Source organism: Lutra lutra, chromosome 2, assembly GCF_902655055.1.
Source record: "Lutra lutra chromosome 2, mLutLut1.2, whole genome shotgun sequence".
Taxonomy (NCBI): domain Eukaryota; kingdom Metazoa; phylum Chordata; class Mammalia; order Carnivora; family Mustelidae; genus Lutra; species Lutra lutra.
In genome coordinates, this window is record NC_062279.1 from 206,534,231 (window position 1) to 206,551,216 (window position 16,986).

Sequence of the window (16,986 nt, forward strand, 5' to 3'; positions counted from 1 at the left end):
CAGAAACAAACTGAGGGTTTTAGAGGGGAGGGGTGGGGGGTGGATGAGCTGGCTGATGGGTATTAAGGAGGGCACGTATTGCATGGAGCACTGGGTGTTATATTCAAACAATGAATCTTGGTACACTAGATTAAAAACTAATGATGTACTCTATGGTGACTAACATAATAAAAAACCAAAAAGGCAAAAGTCACCCCCTTGGGTTTTTTGATGGTTTTTTAATCCAAGTGTACATCCCTTGACATGGTAGCTTTAGTCCACCCATTTTTAAAAAAACGTGATCTATCTTTTAATCCTTTTTTAAATGTACAGGTTTTCCTCCATTCCTTTCATTACTTACAGTTTATCTGTGAAAGAACTAATACATTTTCTCATAGTCTGTATTCTGCTGTTTGTAGAACCATGGCGCAGTTCCATATGTTACTCTGTCCTCTCTATTTTCTGCAAATTGCCAGTGAGATCCAGAAGCTCGATCAGATTCCTGTTTGAGCCTTTTGGCAAGACTATAGGTGGCAAGGTGTTCTTTCACCTGAAGACACCTAATGACCGGTTTTGTTCTTTTTTGATGTTATCAACCATTGATGTTCAGTGCCTACATCCATTAACTCATGGTGTTTGCAAAATAGTGATGATAAAATTTTGTCACTTTGTTTCCATATGTTAACTGGAATAATTTTCATAAGGAGATACTCCTCATCTACTGTTTGGTTACTTAGTGTTATAGGTCAAATAAGGAAAGCGAGATTGTTGACTCTTTCATTTTATTTACCTAGGTTTCAAGAGAGCAAGTTGGTTCCTGTTATCTTCACAAGGACCAATTTAATTAAAAACATTATCTTGAATTTAATGGTGTTTAAGGGTGTTTAATCATTTTAATTCATTATGGTTCATTTCTTCATCGATACTCAAATTGTTTCATCTTTGATCAGTGGGAACCTCTGCAGATTTGGCTCCTCAGTCCTTATGGTGTGACCGTAGTAGTCTTAATAGCTTCTTTCTTTCTGGTATGTCAAGGTGGTCCTGGCTCATCATGTGAATTTACTGCTCTAGATTTCTAATCAGTCATTTCCCCAGAAAGCCCTTGCACAGGGATCAATTGTAGCCTTCAAGAGATGTATTCAAGTCCTAATTGTTGGTAACTCTGAATGTGACTTTACTTGGAAATAGGATCTTTGCACATGCAGTTTAGCTTAAGATCTCCAGGATTTAGGGTGACCGGAAATAGGATCTTTGCACATGCAGTTTAGCTTAAGATCTCCAGGATTTAGGGTGGACCTTAAATTCAATGACTGTGTCTTTATGAGAGAAGGGAGAGGAAGATTTTAGACATGCAGGCCCAGAGGATGAACATGTAAAGACAGAGGTCCAGAAGAAGGCATGTGAAGTGTTAGAGGACCAACCTGGTTTCTCATTGTTGCTTAAAATGTGAAGGAAGGAGATCAGTGGAAGAAAGGAGCTGTTAAGCAAAAAAGATTCAGGCCCCTGATGATTTGGGAGGTTCTCCCATTGTCTAGGTCACAAGGATGCCAAAATGAGAAAGTTCATTGTTGGAAAAATACACTCTAGAGAGAGGGTCAGGGATGTAGCTGGGCAGCCTTTTGCTTAAAAAAAAAAATTAGGCTTGTGACTTGTGGATTTACTCAACCAACTCAGCAGAAACCAGGAGCAGAGAGACGGGATGATCCAGGAAACATCTGTGGAGAACCTTCTCTTGTCTAATGGAGTAGATCTCCGTGACATACATAGGTGGCCCACCAGGGCCCACAGGGGCTACATTTGAAAATGTAACATTAGCAGAAACACTGATAGCTTAGACTGAAGGGCACAGAGAGAGACAAAATGAGGGAAGGCTGTTGGACTTCCAAGATCCTACAGGTAGGAAACTGCCCAGTAGAGTTACTTGGCTGCAAACATGTGTTATCTTTTTTTTTTTTTTTAAAGATTTTATTTATTTATTCGACAGAGAGCAAGAGATCACAAGTAGGCAGGCAGAGGCAGGCAGAGAGAGGGGAAAGCAGGCTCCCCGCTGAGCAGAGAACCCGATTCGGGGCTCGATCCCAGGACCCTGAGATCATGACCTAAGCCGAAGGCAGAGATCTAACCCACTGATCCACCCAGGTGCCCCCATGTGTTATTTTTTGAGAAAAAGGAAGAATATCTCCAAGGGCAGAGCCCCAGTGGCACAGAGGCTGGCAAGTTCCCATCATAGGCTCCCAGGCTTAGCATTGGGCCATAGAGGATTATTTTCAGGCCTTGAAACCTAAAGGAATTTGTCCTTCTGGTTTTGGAATTTGCTTGGGACTGGTGACCCCTTTTGTCCTTCCAGTGTCTCTCTTTTGCAGTGCAAGTGTCTATCTTGTGCCTGTTCTACCATTGTGTTTTGGAAGCAGATAATTTGTTTTGTACTTTAACAGGACTACAGATGGAGAGGAATTTTGTCCCAGGATGGATCATACCTAGCATCTCATTCATACCTAATTTTGATGAGATTTGGGGCTTTTGGGCTGATGATATTTAGATGAGATTTTACAGTTGATGCTGTAATTGGCTGAGACTTTTGGGGATGTTGGCATGGAGTGAACATATTTTGTATGCTGATGGACATGAATTTTAGTGGGCAAACTAGTGTGATGAGTGGTGGCTCCTCAAAAGATATGTCCTTCTGGATCCTGTGAATGTGACCTTACTTGGAAAAGTAATCTTTGTAGGTGCGATTAAATTAAAGGATAGAAGAGGAGATCATTCTGGGTTGAGTTGGGCCTTCAGTCCAGTGATATGTTTCCCTGTAAGAGAAAGAAGAGGATGAGACAGACACATAGGGAAGTCCATGTGAAGACAGAGGTAGAGATTGTAGTTATGCTGTCAGAAACTAAGGAAGATCTGAAGGAACCAGAAATTCGGAAGAGACAAGGAGTAATTCTCCCCTAGCACTTTCACAGGAAGTCTGGTCCTGCTGACACTTTGATTTCAGACTTCTAGCTTCCAGAACTATGAAAGAATACATTTCTACCCTTTTAAGCCAGAAAGTTTGTGGTAATTTGTTACAGCTGCCCTAGGAATCTAACACAGCCTTGGTTTTCCTTAATAGAAAATAGTGTTTCAAGACTACAATATGGTGCATTGATATATTTATATTTAAAGATTAGATACCATATGAGTTCATACTGATATTTCCAATTAAATTCAGCACTACAGGGTTTTCTCTCCCTTCCCCTCCCTCTCTTTTTTTTTTTCTTTTTCTTTTTGAGATTTTTATTTATATATTAGAAAGAGAGCACAAGCAGGCAGAGAAGCTGAGGAAGAGGGAGAAACAGACTCATTGTGGAGCAGGGAACCCGATGCTGGGACTACATCCCAGGACTCTGGGATCATGACCTGAGTGAGCCAAAGGCAGATGCTTACTTAACCAGCTGAGCCACCCAGGTGCCCCTCTTCTCTTTTTTATTACAGTAACTGTGTTTGGGATTTGACCTCTATATTTTTTATTGTTCATTTTTATGCAAATTTATTTTTCCTGAACTTCAGAAGGCTGCTTGTTTTAGACAGTGTTCCTAACTTTTTGGAATTCCCTTTGCTGTTGTTTCTGTATACAAAAATGGAGAGCTTTTCCTGACCTTTTCTGACTCAGCTCATCTTTTGCACTTTTCTCTGCACCTTTTCTTTTCTTTGTCTGGTTATATCAGTCTTTCTTAATTTCTATTGTACTCTTGGCAAGCTCTCTCAGAATAGGGTGGGAGCTCTGTCCTGGCTGAGAGCCTTGGGGGGTCAATCTTAAGCATTCATAAGGGCTAGAATGCCCCAGCCCTTCTGTGTCATCCCGCACACCTCTTATGTTCCCTGGGCTGGACAGAGTCCCTCTTGGGTTCAGCTGTGGCTTTCAATTTGTTCTGCAACCTTTCCAATGAATATCTCTCAGTCTGTCAGGTGCCTTGTGGCCTCCCTTTGCTTTTTCCTTCACATATACCTGTAAAAGGAACAAGTCTTATGATTTGCTCATGTTTTGAGATTTGTAGGGATATTATAGTACGTATTTATTTTTATAACCTTTTCGTGTATTTTTTTGTTTTGCTCTCTAGCTCTTCTATTTTTCTGTAAGGATTGCAGAAAACCCAAATCTGTGATGCGACCACCATTGCTGTCTTCTTTATGTCTCTGTCGACAGGTTCTTTTTAATCCTCATTTTACTGACTTATCTGCAGCGCTTATTTCTAACCATTTTGCCTTTCTTTTCTTCTTTGGTTTCAGCAACCATGCTCTCCTGGTTTTCTTTTTATTTTTCTTAGCATATTATCTCAGTCTCTTTTGTGGTCGCTTCTTTTGTCCGTCTCACAAATTCCCGTGTTCCTGAGGGTTCTGCTCCTGATCCTTTTCTCCTTCACTCTTTGTACACTGTAATTAGACTTTAATCTTCTGGATTCTATGGCTTAGTTTCCATGTATATGGGTACTGATACCCAAATCTCTACCCTGGCTACATACCTCAATATCCAGTTTCCTACTAGATATTTCCACTTGTCTCTCATGACCATCGGACTCAGGAACATACCAAAACAAGTTCAAAATTTTTCTCTTCTATTCTTGTTTCACCTATTTTTATGGATAGTACCACCATCCATCTAGAAATTCAGAAGTCAGCTAACGTAAGAGGTAGAAAACAAGTACAACTTATTTGCTGACCCTAATAGATAAGTGGGGGCTTCTGGGAGAGTTGATTTGAGCTGTGAAGAGTACAGTTATTAATAGGGATGTCTGCCCTGGGTGGGGGGTAGCATCCTAGTTTCAGTCATTTGCAGTTGCGTGCTAAATTCTTCCCTCATTTTCCCTTCTCACATTCAGACAATCGCTGTGTGCTGCTGGATTCTGTCCCTGTTGAGTCTCTCAGTTCCACCCCCTTTTCATTCCTGTCGTCACTGCTGTCGTTTAAATCTCAGCTGTGTCTCACCAGCTCCCTCTGGTCCCTGTCTTCAACTCAATCCAGTCTCTTCCCCTGTGCCCTTTAAAACCTAAATCTTATTTGTTGCTATAAACAAGCAGACAAACCTGTAGTTTCTGGCTATACCCTACTGGATTTACTTCAAGCCCTTTAAAATAAGGGCTTGACCTAGACTTTGCGTTTGGATTACAGTGAGCCCTGTCTCACTCAGCTGCCTTACCCACCACTCAAATGAGATACTGAACTGGAGTTTCCTGAATGCACCACATTATTTCAGTCTCCTTTGCACATGTTGTTCCCTCTGCTAGATGCTCTTGACCCTTTCTCTCCTTTCTGTGCCAGGACACTCCCGCTAACACTTGAGGTCTCTACTGCAGCATCACTTTTCTAGGAAACTTTATATATATATATACATACATACATACATACATATATGTATATATATATGTATATGTATGTATGTATGTATGTATATATATATATATATTTTTTTTTTTTTTTAAGAAGGGGAAAGAAAGAGGGAGAAAGAGGGAGGCACACTCACACACACACAGGTGCGCACGCATGCACACACACACACACACGGGGCAGAGGGAGAGGGAGAAAGGGAATCTTAAGTCGTCTCCATGCCCGGGGCTGAGCCTGATGTGGTGCGGACTCTCAGACCCCCGAGACCATGACTGAGTCAAAATCAAGAGTTGGATGCTCACTGGACAGAGCCACCCAGACACCCCTGGGAAACTTTGTGTCCCTTATTCCAGTTATAGGTCCAGTGCTTTTCCTCTGTGTCCCCCGGCATCTGTGCAAACTATAGAATTGAATTTACTGCACTCCAGGGTAATTGCCTTCTTTCCTACAGGTATTTAATGTCCTTTAAGGGGTCTTTGTAGTTCCATTGCCTTAGGTGTTCAGTATCTTTTTTTTTTTAATAAACTCTTTATTTTGAGGTCTTTGTAGACTCACATGCAATTTTAAGAAATAATATATAGAGATAGCCCTGTGCCCTTTGCCACAGTGGTGACACTGTCACAATCGCGGTATTACATTGATGCGGCCCTGATTTGGACTCTTTCCATCAACACAGAATCCTTCCCGCTGTCCTATTATAGCCACACCTACTTCACTCTTATCCTCACTCTCTCCTTAGCCCCTGCCAGCTGCTCACCTGTCCGATGTTTCTATGATTTTGTCAGTTCAAGAATGTTACATAAATGGAATCATGCCGTGTATATAACCTTTTGGAATTGGCCTTTTTCATTCAGGATGATTACTTCGAGATTCATCCAAGATGTTGTGTGTATGACCAGTTCATTCTTTTTTCAGTTGCTGAATAGTGTTCCATGCCATTTATGTGCCACCATGTGTTTAACCGGACACCTGTTGAAGGACATCTGGGTTACTTCCAGTTTTGGGCTATTATAAATGTAAGTGCTCTGAACATTTCATTTAGAATTTAGAACATTCTGAATATACTGGAAGATACCACAGAGCAGAAATCAATAAGGCTTGAATGTGATCGGTGTTTCATTACTTTAGGAATCAGGGTTTTTTAGGCTAAACTGTGTATAACAGTAGTGAGGCTTAACTTCTCACAAATGATACAGAGACACTACACTAAGATTTTTAATCTCCAAATGGCTGCATATTGAAAATTATATTTAATAGCCCCCATAAATGATGCATAGCTTGTTAGCCATGAATGTACATTCAAGATGTAACCATAAGTCCTTTCATTTGTTTTTTCTATTCCTGTAGAAAATAATTTTTATTTTAGTGTTCCCCTGGAGTGTTGGCCTCGGTAGGATAGTTTTGCTGGGAGTGAGGAAGATTATGAGAAGTTCCCAGCATGCAGTGTTTATAAGGAAGAACAAATGAGGAGCTGAAAAAAGAGGTGAGAGGAGTCCTGGGTGGCTCAGTAGTTAAGTGGCTGACTCTTGGTTTTGGCTCAGGTCATGATCTCTCAGTTCACGAGGTCAAGCCCTGTGTTGGACTCCCTACTCCACACTTTCCCTGTGCCCCTTCCCCTGCTCACATGCTCTCTCTCTCTCTCAAAAATAAAATAAATTAAAAAAAAAAAAAAAGAGGTGGGAGACAGGGAAAAGGAGGCAGGACACCTGAAATCTTGCATGATCAGCAGACAGTGAACCCGTCAAGGACAGGAAATGTATCTGGTTCACCATTGCACTCAGGCTAGAGGACAGTGCCTGGCACATAGTAGGTGCACAACAAATGTTCACTGAACAGATGAAGGAAGGTATGTTCTAAAATGGGAAGGCAGAAAAAAAAATGGGAAGGCAGTATCTATTCTGAAAGGAGAGATAGGGAAGTTTCTAAACTAAATTTACATGCTTAACTAAGTTTCCCTAAGCTTGGCCCTGCGGAAGATTACAGAGCCATGGTGCTAATGTGGGAGGCTGTGGAATTTTCCTTCTGCAAGGTCTTTAAAAAGAAGATAGATTCTTATCTGTCTGGAAGGGTTCCTATGAAAAACAGAAGATTGATCTGAGTAAATGGAATAGCCTCTGGCCCTTTTCTTCATGGGGCTTGTTTTGCTTTTTAATTTCAAGAAATGCAATGCCACAGCTATACCATTACCATCACACAAGCCACAATAACATTTGTTGAGCGTTTAATGTATGCCAGGCAGTGGGCTGAGTGTGTCATCTGTGTGCTGATGAATTACTTGATTTTTGAGAATTCTTGTGGATTTTACTGTGTAAAAACACAGTATTCCTGCAGATGTCACTCTTTCCCTGCAGAATGTTACCCCTTGAGACCTTAGTCTTAGCACTGAGATAGGGCTGAGACACAAGTGATTTTAGAGTCTATGTACTAAGGTTAAAAAAAAAAAAATCACCATGTTATCTATATTTGAATTGACGTTCCTAAAGAAGAATCAGCCTTCCCGCTAGAAAGTTATGTATAAAAAGTTCTTTTAAAATAGAAAACTTGGTGATCAATTCATACACTTTTAAAATGGTTTTTCCATTTTACCTTTATCTTTATCATAAAAGAATATGATTTTTTGTCCTATTTCCCTCAGGAACAGTAAACAAAGAATTTTTTTGAAAGGCAGTCTTAGGTTCAGACAGTGGATGGAAAGCTCCTCCCTTCCCCTGTGTTTCATTTTGTGTCGCCCTCTCTATATCATTTCTGACTTGTTTTCCTTCTTTGGTGGGGGGTATGCACCTGAGCTTGGGGAAGTGGCCGAAGCCGACTGGTTCCTTTGTGGAAGCCCAGGCCGTCAGCCTTATCTCCCGCCAGACCTTAGCTTTTCCTTCCAGCTTATGGCCATAGCTGGCACCATCTCCACGGCCTTTCGGAAACACGCAGCTGCAGGATTGGAGTGAAGCAGAATGAGCCACATGCCCAGAAAAATAGCAATTTCTTTCTTACTATCTCATGGCATTTGCAAAAACACGCTTTTCGGCTCACATGACTCTCCTGATGCTTCTGGGCAAATGCACAGAACCGGTCTTAGCTCTGCCGCTCTGCACGGCTGGCCAGTATTCAGTATTCACGTTGAGTGACAGCCTCCAGTTCTCCAATATATTTTTGAAACATTTAAGGTTTCATGTTCCAGAGAAAAATTCTGTGGAATCTTTTCTCTCTTTCCCCAGATCCCTTGGTGGAGCTCTGAGGCAGTGCCTCGAGTGTGGTCTGTTGATGGTCTGCATGTGCATTATGGGGGTGTTTGTTTAAAATAAAATAAAAAGGGCAAAACCTTAGACCTGTCTCTCTTCACAAGCATAGAACTAGATTCTCTGGATAATTTATGAGAAACAACATCAATTCTTTCTCTCACTAAGGTTTGAAAACTGCTGAAAGACAGACAGTGTTCTCAGGAGCTAACAGTTCCCCAAACACAGATCAGAAATCTGATTTGGTCCTTGTCTCCAACTGCTGTCCCTTCTCACTGGGGGTTCTCTTTATGGCTCTCCCGCATTCTTCATCCCCAGAGTTTAGCCCCAGGGTCTTTATTTACTAAAGATGATCTGAGAATCCCTCACAGTTTAGTGCATTTTAATAATGTTGCCAGTGCTAGCTTCAGGGGACCCTAAGTGCCGGCATGTTTTTCCTGTACTAAACCTTGTACAGTCAGAACTTCATGCTTGCTTCTGTTCTTTCTTTTCGCTTGTCTGGTGGTATTCCCGGCCATCCCTTTTCTTTTATATTCTTTACCTAGCAAGAAATGAACTTTCAAGATTGTCCCAGTGTCTGTTCTTGGGGCAATTCCTCAAATCCTCCAGAAAGATGTGGTTGACCAGTTACAGAGCCAAGCACTTACTGCCTCCTTCTTTAATCTGTTTGTTTCCCATCAGTTTCACATCAAGTAGTTTTCATCTTCTTTGTGTCCTTGGCATGGAGCCTTTGTATCCCTGGCATGGACGTAGGGAATGCTTAATAAATGCGTTTTGACTCACTAAAGGATTTTTAAAAATCTCACCTCCCACTTCTGTTCCTGTAAACCAATGTAGACCAAATAACAAGTAGGCTCCTTGAGGATTAGGTGTATGCATTCTTTGTCCATTAGTGTGAAGAAATGAACCTATGTGTATCTTTTATTTTTCTTTCCGTATACCAACTTGAGTTACTATTGTGTGGAACTCTAAAGGTAGGGACTGTATCTTATTGATGTCTAGTTCTTGGCACACTATCTAGCACATAACAACACGGGCTAAATGTTTGTTGAAATACAACTCAAGAAGCTACCCACAAATTAATTTATGTGACATCAAGCAGTACAGCAACAAAAGATAGCCTCATTTTTATATATGCGCTTGGAATGTTCTCCTAAACAGAGAGTTTAAGGGACTTGTCCAGAGTGCCGCACTATTTAGAGGGGATGACAACTAGAAAGCAGGGCTGTTCAGGCTTAGAGAAATCATTCAGACACAGAACAGAGAGACCGTTAGGTGGTTCTCACTCTCCAGAGATGACCATTCTATATACACATGCCACCGTCCACCAAGCAGTTTTGCTTGCCCATCCTCTGACTGTAGTCTAGGGGAGGGATATAAGAGGCTTTTGTAAAGGCTAAAACCCATTAAATGATATTTTTAGTATGTGTGTTATTCTTTCGCAGGTGGGAAAAACCCCATCGTTTTGAGCAGGCTGTAATGCAACATGTAGAGGGTAGGGGGCAATGCTGGGACACAATATATATGAAAGAGGCAGAATTCATTGAGAGGGGCCTCGGGCAAATTTAAGGGCTCCTTTGCAGTCAGCTGGTTGAAACAGTTTGCTGTAATGGCAACCACTACCAGCACCAGCACCAATATCAATGACCACCTATTTCATGGCTGGTGAGTGGCAGCATTGATTCTTTGAACCCAAGGCCACTAATTCAGTACGTTTTTTATTATATTTTATTATATATTTTTAATTATAATATTATTGCTTTCAATATAAATAATTTCAATAATAATACTGCTTTCAATAAGGTTTTTGTTTGTTTGTTTGTTAAAATAGTTACATATTTTTCCTGGTTACAAGAATAGTTAAATTATCCTTATAAATCTCAAATTTAGAGACACGGATGTTTAAAAAGGTAAAAGTTTTCCTCATTCCAATCCCTTCACATACAAGTAACGTTAACAACTCAGTATATATTCTTACAGTCTTTCCTATGTGTAAACCTACCTCTGTCTTTCTAATGGAAATAGTAACACAGTATGGCTACTTTTTTCTTCATGGCAAACTTTACGTGGAGTGACCCTTGACTTGCTCAGAGCACTGTCTGGACTAATGTGTCATTGAATTTTTGCACAGCTTTTTTGGGTTGGTTATACGTACTTTACTTTTTAAATGTTGGTCCTGTAGCTCCTAACAATTGTTTTTTTTTTTCCCTATTCTTTTCCATATTAACATTACTGTGATTTTAGCCCTTTTAATTTGTAACACATGGTGTGATTCAAACCACTGAGTCTTAGCATCTGTCAATGATAAGATCATTCTTTTTAGTGATACGAGGATGGTTGCCAATAATTTGGCAGAATTTGGCTTTTCATTGTTATGTTATTAATGACTGCAAAAAAGAACTTGTGGGTAATATGTTATTTTCTACTTAGGCTTCAGTCAGGGTTCTGAAATCTCTCTTAAATTTCTACAGATAATTAAAACTAAGGTGGTCTTGAATTTTCCAAAGCAAAACTATTTTTCTCTATCCCTAAAGTTTGTGTTCTAAATCATTTATGTCAAGCTAACTGACATTACTCTCTTATGCCTGGAAATGTTGTCTGCTGCATGGAATGGGGAAGTCTGGCATAAGCAATAGGTGGGACCGCAGGGAGTCCTTTGATGTGCTTTGTAGAGCACACATTAGGAGTACCCTTGCAAGAGAGCTGTGACCTGTCTCCTCGGTCACAGGGACAGTAGTTCCTGACATTACTGATTTAAGAGTCTGGTTCTTCCCTTTGAACTCATTCACTTACTCTATTTAGAACTATTTATTTCTCATTTTAGTCCTTTTGACTTCAATTTTGTGCATATTGTTTTCTGATGTAATTTATCTCTATGTAGAGGTATTATATGAATATGGTGGCATTGTTATGCATAATGTATGCACACCTTATTAATACAGTATTACTTATAATTTTAACTAAGGAGATGCATATTTTTGGTACTGGGTCTATGTGCTCGAAGATCTTTCCTGTTGGTGATATGCAAGAAAAAAATTTGAGACTACCATACAGTATTATGAATTACTTGAGGACAGAGATAATTTCTTTTCTTCTTGATATTCCTAATTGCTTAGGATAATGTCTGGCTCTTAACAAGTAGATGATAAGTACTGTTGTCTGCCTGGATGTCTTGCTGGATAGATAGATAAATTACGTGATTATGTTTTTCCTTATGAGTAGGAGGCTATCTTAGGTTACTACTTCGTACTTCAGGTACTAGGGACATATCTGGGTGATCAGACAACTAGACTGTGGTAATTGATCTGGATGCTCTGTTTGGATGTATTAAAAACTGATTCCGCTTGCCACATTTTTCAGCAATCCACCAGACTGATGGATTACCACAAAATAAGTGGTGAATGTGATTGAGAAATTTTATGAACTCTGCTTCCTTGGATTCATTTGTCTTAAATATTACCAGTATCCTACCTAGGGTTTAGCAAATGACACGATCACAAGCCTCAATTAGATTTCTTTATATTTCTTGTCCCTTTAGTGAAAAGGTTATATGATTAGAACATTACAGTGACATGATCAAGGATGACGTAAGTGAGGAAAAGTCCTAAAAAGATTTGTGGAGCTCGTTTTCAATTGAAATGTTAACCCCACTAACGTTAAGTCTTCTCACCGCCAACTTATTACAGTATCGGTGATGGAACTGAGGGTCTCCACCAAGCAACAGTGCCCCCAGCTTAGTTTTGGCTCCTCTCCTTTGGCTGATTCTTTCCCACATCACTATTATTCTTGATGTCCATTTTTACCATCTTACTTGTACAGAACAGGACCTAGTACATAGTACATACTCAGAAAATATTTGTTGACCAACTATATCCCGTCCATCTAATTTATGTACATACAAATGGCAAACATGTATGTCTTTGATGGTGGACGTAGTAGTCATGTGCTGGCCACGGTAGAGTGGGGAGAGCAGGTTCCCTACCCTCAGTCAGGCACCATCCAGTCTGCCTGTTGGTTGAGGAATGATGATTTTGTGTTCTTCACTTTTATCTTTTATCCTCCTGCCCTGTGCAAATAGAGAAGTAAACCAAACCAAACCAAAACAAAACAGGCTGAACACTATTAAAAAAACCTGTGCTCTTTCCATCAGAATTTCCCACAGAATTCAGCTGATATATTGCTGATGTTCTTTTATTACGTATGGTTTTTGTTTTTTTTTTAACAGTTTGGATAAAAATACAAGGAAATGTGAGTTGCTGTAAATGTGAGCATATTTTGGAGTTTATCTATGAGTTACACGAGTGTGTAGTTTTGGCAGAACCATGTTCTCCCTCTTGCTTTTCTTTTCTTCTCATGCTCAAAATCACATTAAACATGAGCTCTTTCTTAGTATTGGGACCATGATACACCTAATCAGGTTTGCAAGGGAAGAACACACATTGAGACAGAACGGTTTCTACAACAAGAGGGGTGAAAGTTATTCATACTCTCTTCTTTTCATTTTAACCCCTTAGCTGATTTTCCAGAAAAGGTTTTAAGTACCAATTATATGTGACAGTGATTTCCTTTTTTTTTTTAAAATATTTTATTTATTTGACAGCATATCACAAGTAGGCAGAGAGGCAGGCAGAGAGAGAGGCGGGGAGCAGGCTCCCCGCTGAGCAGAGAGCCCGATGTCGGGCTGGATCCCAGGACCCTGAGATCATGACCTGAGCCGAAAGCAGAGGCTTAACCCACTGAGCCACCCAGGTGCCCCAACAGTGATTTCCTGTATAGCGGATGTGTTAGCACATGTTATGATACAGCTGTCTTATACTGAAAGAAGAATCTAAGTCTTCTTAACAACCATAGTGAAGGGCACCTGGGTGGCTCAGTCAGTTAAGTGTCTTCCTTCGCTCTGGTCATGATCCCAGGGTCCTGGGATTAAGTCCCACGTTGGGCTCCTTGCTCAGCAGGGAGCCTGCTTCACCTGCTTCATCTGCCTCTCCCTCCTGCTCATGCACTTGCTCTCTCTCCCTCTCTCTCTTGCAAAAATAAATAAAATGTTGGGAAAAAAAAAGAATCACAGCAGAGAAATTTTTCTTTATTGCCTACAACGGGTACAAACTATAAGCCCACAAATTCAGATAGGCAAAAGATATAATTTTATTTTTCTAAATTTTGCCTAACTTCTATTATAACCTGTAACTGTGTTGAATAGTGTCTCCCCAGATACATGCCTGCCTTGGATCTGAGTGTGACCTTATTTGAAAATAGGGTCTTTGCAGATATAATCAACTTAAGATGAGGTCGTGCTGGTTAAGGTGGGCCCTAATAATGAGAAGGTAATATGGACACAAACTGTAGAAATGTGAAGATGAAGGTAGAGTTGGAGAGATGCTCTACAAATAAGGGGATAATGTGGATTGCTGGCAAACATCAGAAGTTGGAAGACATAAGGAAAGATTCTTTCCTAGAGACTATGGCCCTGCTGACATCTTAATATCAGATTGCTAGCCTCCAGAGCTGTGAGAAAATGAGTTTCTGATGTTTTAAGCTACCCAGTATGGTAATTTATTATGGCATCCTAGGAAAGTAATATATGGCCCCTTTTTAATTGGAATAGCAGAAAAATGAACCCTGGGGAATAAAAGTTGGGGAATCCTTCTTCTTTCTCTGGAGTTGCCTCAAGTATCAGCAAGATGTGATGTTGATGTGGGGACTATCAGATCCTTCACACCACCAGGCCACTCTGGTGTCCCAGAGCCATTGCATGGCCAGCCCGGTTCACCGACAGTGTTCCGACTTGTTGCTGCGGAGGTGAACTTTGCTTCCCTCCGTGTGGGTCCTTCTGGTCTGCCATTTACTTCACTATTTCCAGCCCACTCTCGAATGACCAGACATTATTCTGCTGCTCCCATGCCATGCTGTGGTTTGCATAGGTCAGTTTTGTAATTATTTCTTCTCTGGGGTGGTGACCCCTCCTGTGACTTTACTCGGGCAATAGATTTTAGATTTCCTCTGCTCTTGACCCTCTTTTGTGGCAATACCTAGGGGTATTGCCACATCCCCAGGACTTGGTCGAAGCAATGGCTGAGTTCTCTACTGATGCATATTGTTATCATTTCCTCTCTCCCCATCACTAAGACTGGGGGTATTTTTCTAGCATTGTGTTGAAGGTGGGAATGGGTGGGGGAGAAGGTGGGACAAATTCTGGCTTATTTGTCCTGCTTATATGAGATATTTTGTCTATGCCTTGCTTCTTCCTGTTTCCCTAACAGCCTAAATCAGTGATTCCCAACCGCAGCAGTTTCGCCGGGGTCATTAGCAATGCCTGGAGGCATTTTTAGTTGTCACATCTGAGGAGCAGGGAGGGTGCTTATGGCACCTAGTGGGTATAGGCTCAGGCTGCTGCTAAAGATCCTGTAATACACCGGGTAGCCCTCTAGAACAAAGAACGGATGTCCCAAATGTCAGTAATCCCACAGTTGCGAACCCCAGGCTTAGATCCTTGAAACAGAAAGAGTCAGAAAGATAGGTCTTTTTTACTTTGTTTTCTGTGGTTAAATTCTTTGGCGGCAATGAACAGAATGTCTTGCTTTTGAATGATGAAAGATTCAACGGTGGAAAGGAAATACTGGGTAGGGCAGATGGACCTTACACAAAATTATTCTGTCTCTCCTAGGGGAGGTACTTAAAAATACTTCCCAATTCCTTTTACACATAAATAAGTTATTTATATTAAAATAGAAAGTAGAGCATTAGCAGTTATCTGGGACTTCTGGACTGACTACATATCCAAACCACTTAATTCAGGAAGGGAAAAAATCCATTTGGAGCCCAGACTTTCTTGATTGTCTACAGTGCCAAATGACTTAGGAAAGTGTATATTTTAGGTAATTCATGTCAGGATGTGAAGAACACTGGGCTGGCAGTCTGTATACGTGGAGTCCAGTCTTGATTCTCATACCAGGTGCTTGAACGGGCAACTTCTCTTCTCTGGACCTCAATTTACGTGTTAGAAATTTAAACTACATGATTTCAAAAATTCCTTCCATTGAATTTCCTCATATGATTTATACCAGAATGGGAAAGAAAGAATCTTTCATGTATAGATTCTTAAAGGCACTAATAGAAAATTATGCTTTTTCATACCATTTTTTATAAATATGGAGGAGATTGTTGGTTGCCCAACAAAACTTGTTCTCTTCTTCTGTGTGGTTATTAACTGGCATAAAAGGATAAGCTGCTATATTAGAAAGACCCAGCAAAAGAATGTTTTTAAAGAAATGAGACTAGACCACATTTCCCATATTCCCTTACATTTGGGTGTGATTAGGTTCTCACTAATAGAATGTGAAGAAAAGTGCAGTGTCTAAACTCATTCTAGTCCTGAAGGTAGTGAGCATTCCTCTTCTCATACTTTCTTTCCTGTTTCTTGTAGCTAGAATTCCTGGTCATTCAGCTTTAACCATGCAGGTGACAAAGATGTCCTTGGGGAGGGCAGACAATAGAATGGAAGGAATCTAGAACCTCAGATGATGGAATGGAGCAGAAGTGCCCCACCAAATTGGATTGCTTATCTGAGAACTGTTTCTTTTCTTTTCTTTCTTTCTTTCTTTTTTTTTCATGTATCAGTGGTGCTTATTTAGACAAATTTTAATGTAAATCTTTTTTAAACATATAATGTATTATTTGTTTCAGGGGTACAGGTATGTGATTCATCAGTCTTACATAATTCACAGCGCTCACCATAGCACATACCCTCCTCGGTGTCCACCACCCAACCACCCCATCCTTCCTACCCCCCACCCCTTCAGCAACCCTTAGTTTGTTTCCTGAGATTAAGAGTCTCTTATGGTTTGTCTCCCTTTCCGGTTTCATCTTGTTTCATTTTTCCCTCCCTTCCCCTGTGATCCTCTGTCTTATTTCTCAAATTCAGAACTGTTTTTGATAAGAGACATAAACTTTTTTTTTTTTTTTTAGTCATTATATTGTTAGGTGTTTTTATTATAGCTACATACATAGCCTTTACTATAGTAAATAGAGGAATTCTCCACATAATGACTAAAACAGCAAACTTCAAAAAAATTAGATTTTTATATACTCAGTATACAGTCCTAGTGTTGGCTCTTTTTTTAAAAATTTTTTATTTCTTTAATTACTCTTCAGTGTACTAGAATTCATGTTTATGCACCACACCCAGTGCTCCATGCAATATGTGCCCTCCACAATACCCACCACCACGCTGGCCCAACTTCCCACCCCCCGCCCCCCCAAAACCCTCAGATTGTTTTTCAGAGTTCATAGTCTCTCATGGTTCATCTCCCCCCTCCAATTTCCCCCAATTCCCTTCTCCTTTCCATCTCCCCATGTCCTCTGTGTTATTTCTTATGCTCCACAAATAAGTGTGTTAGTTTTAATACCTCATTAC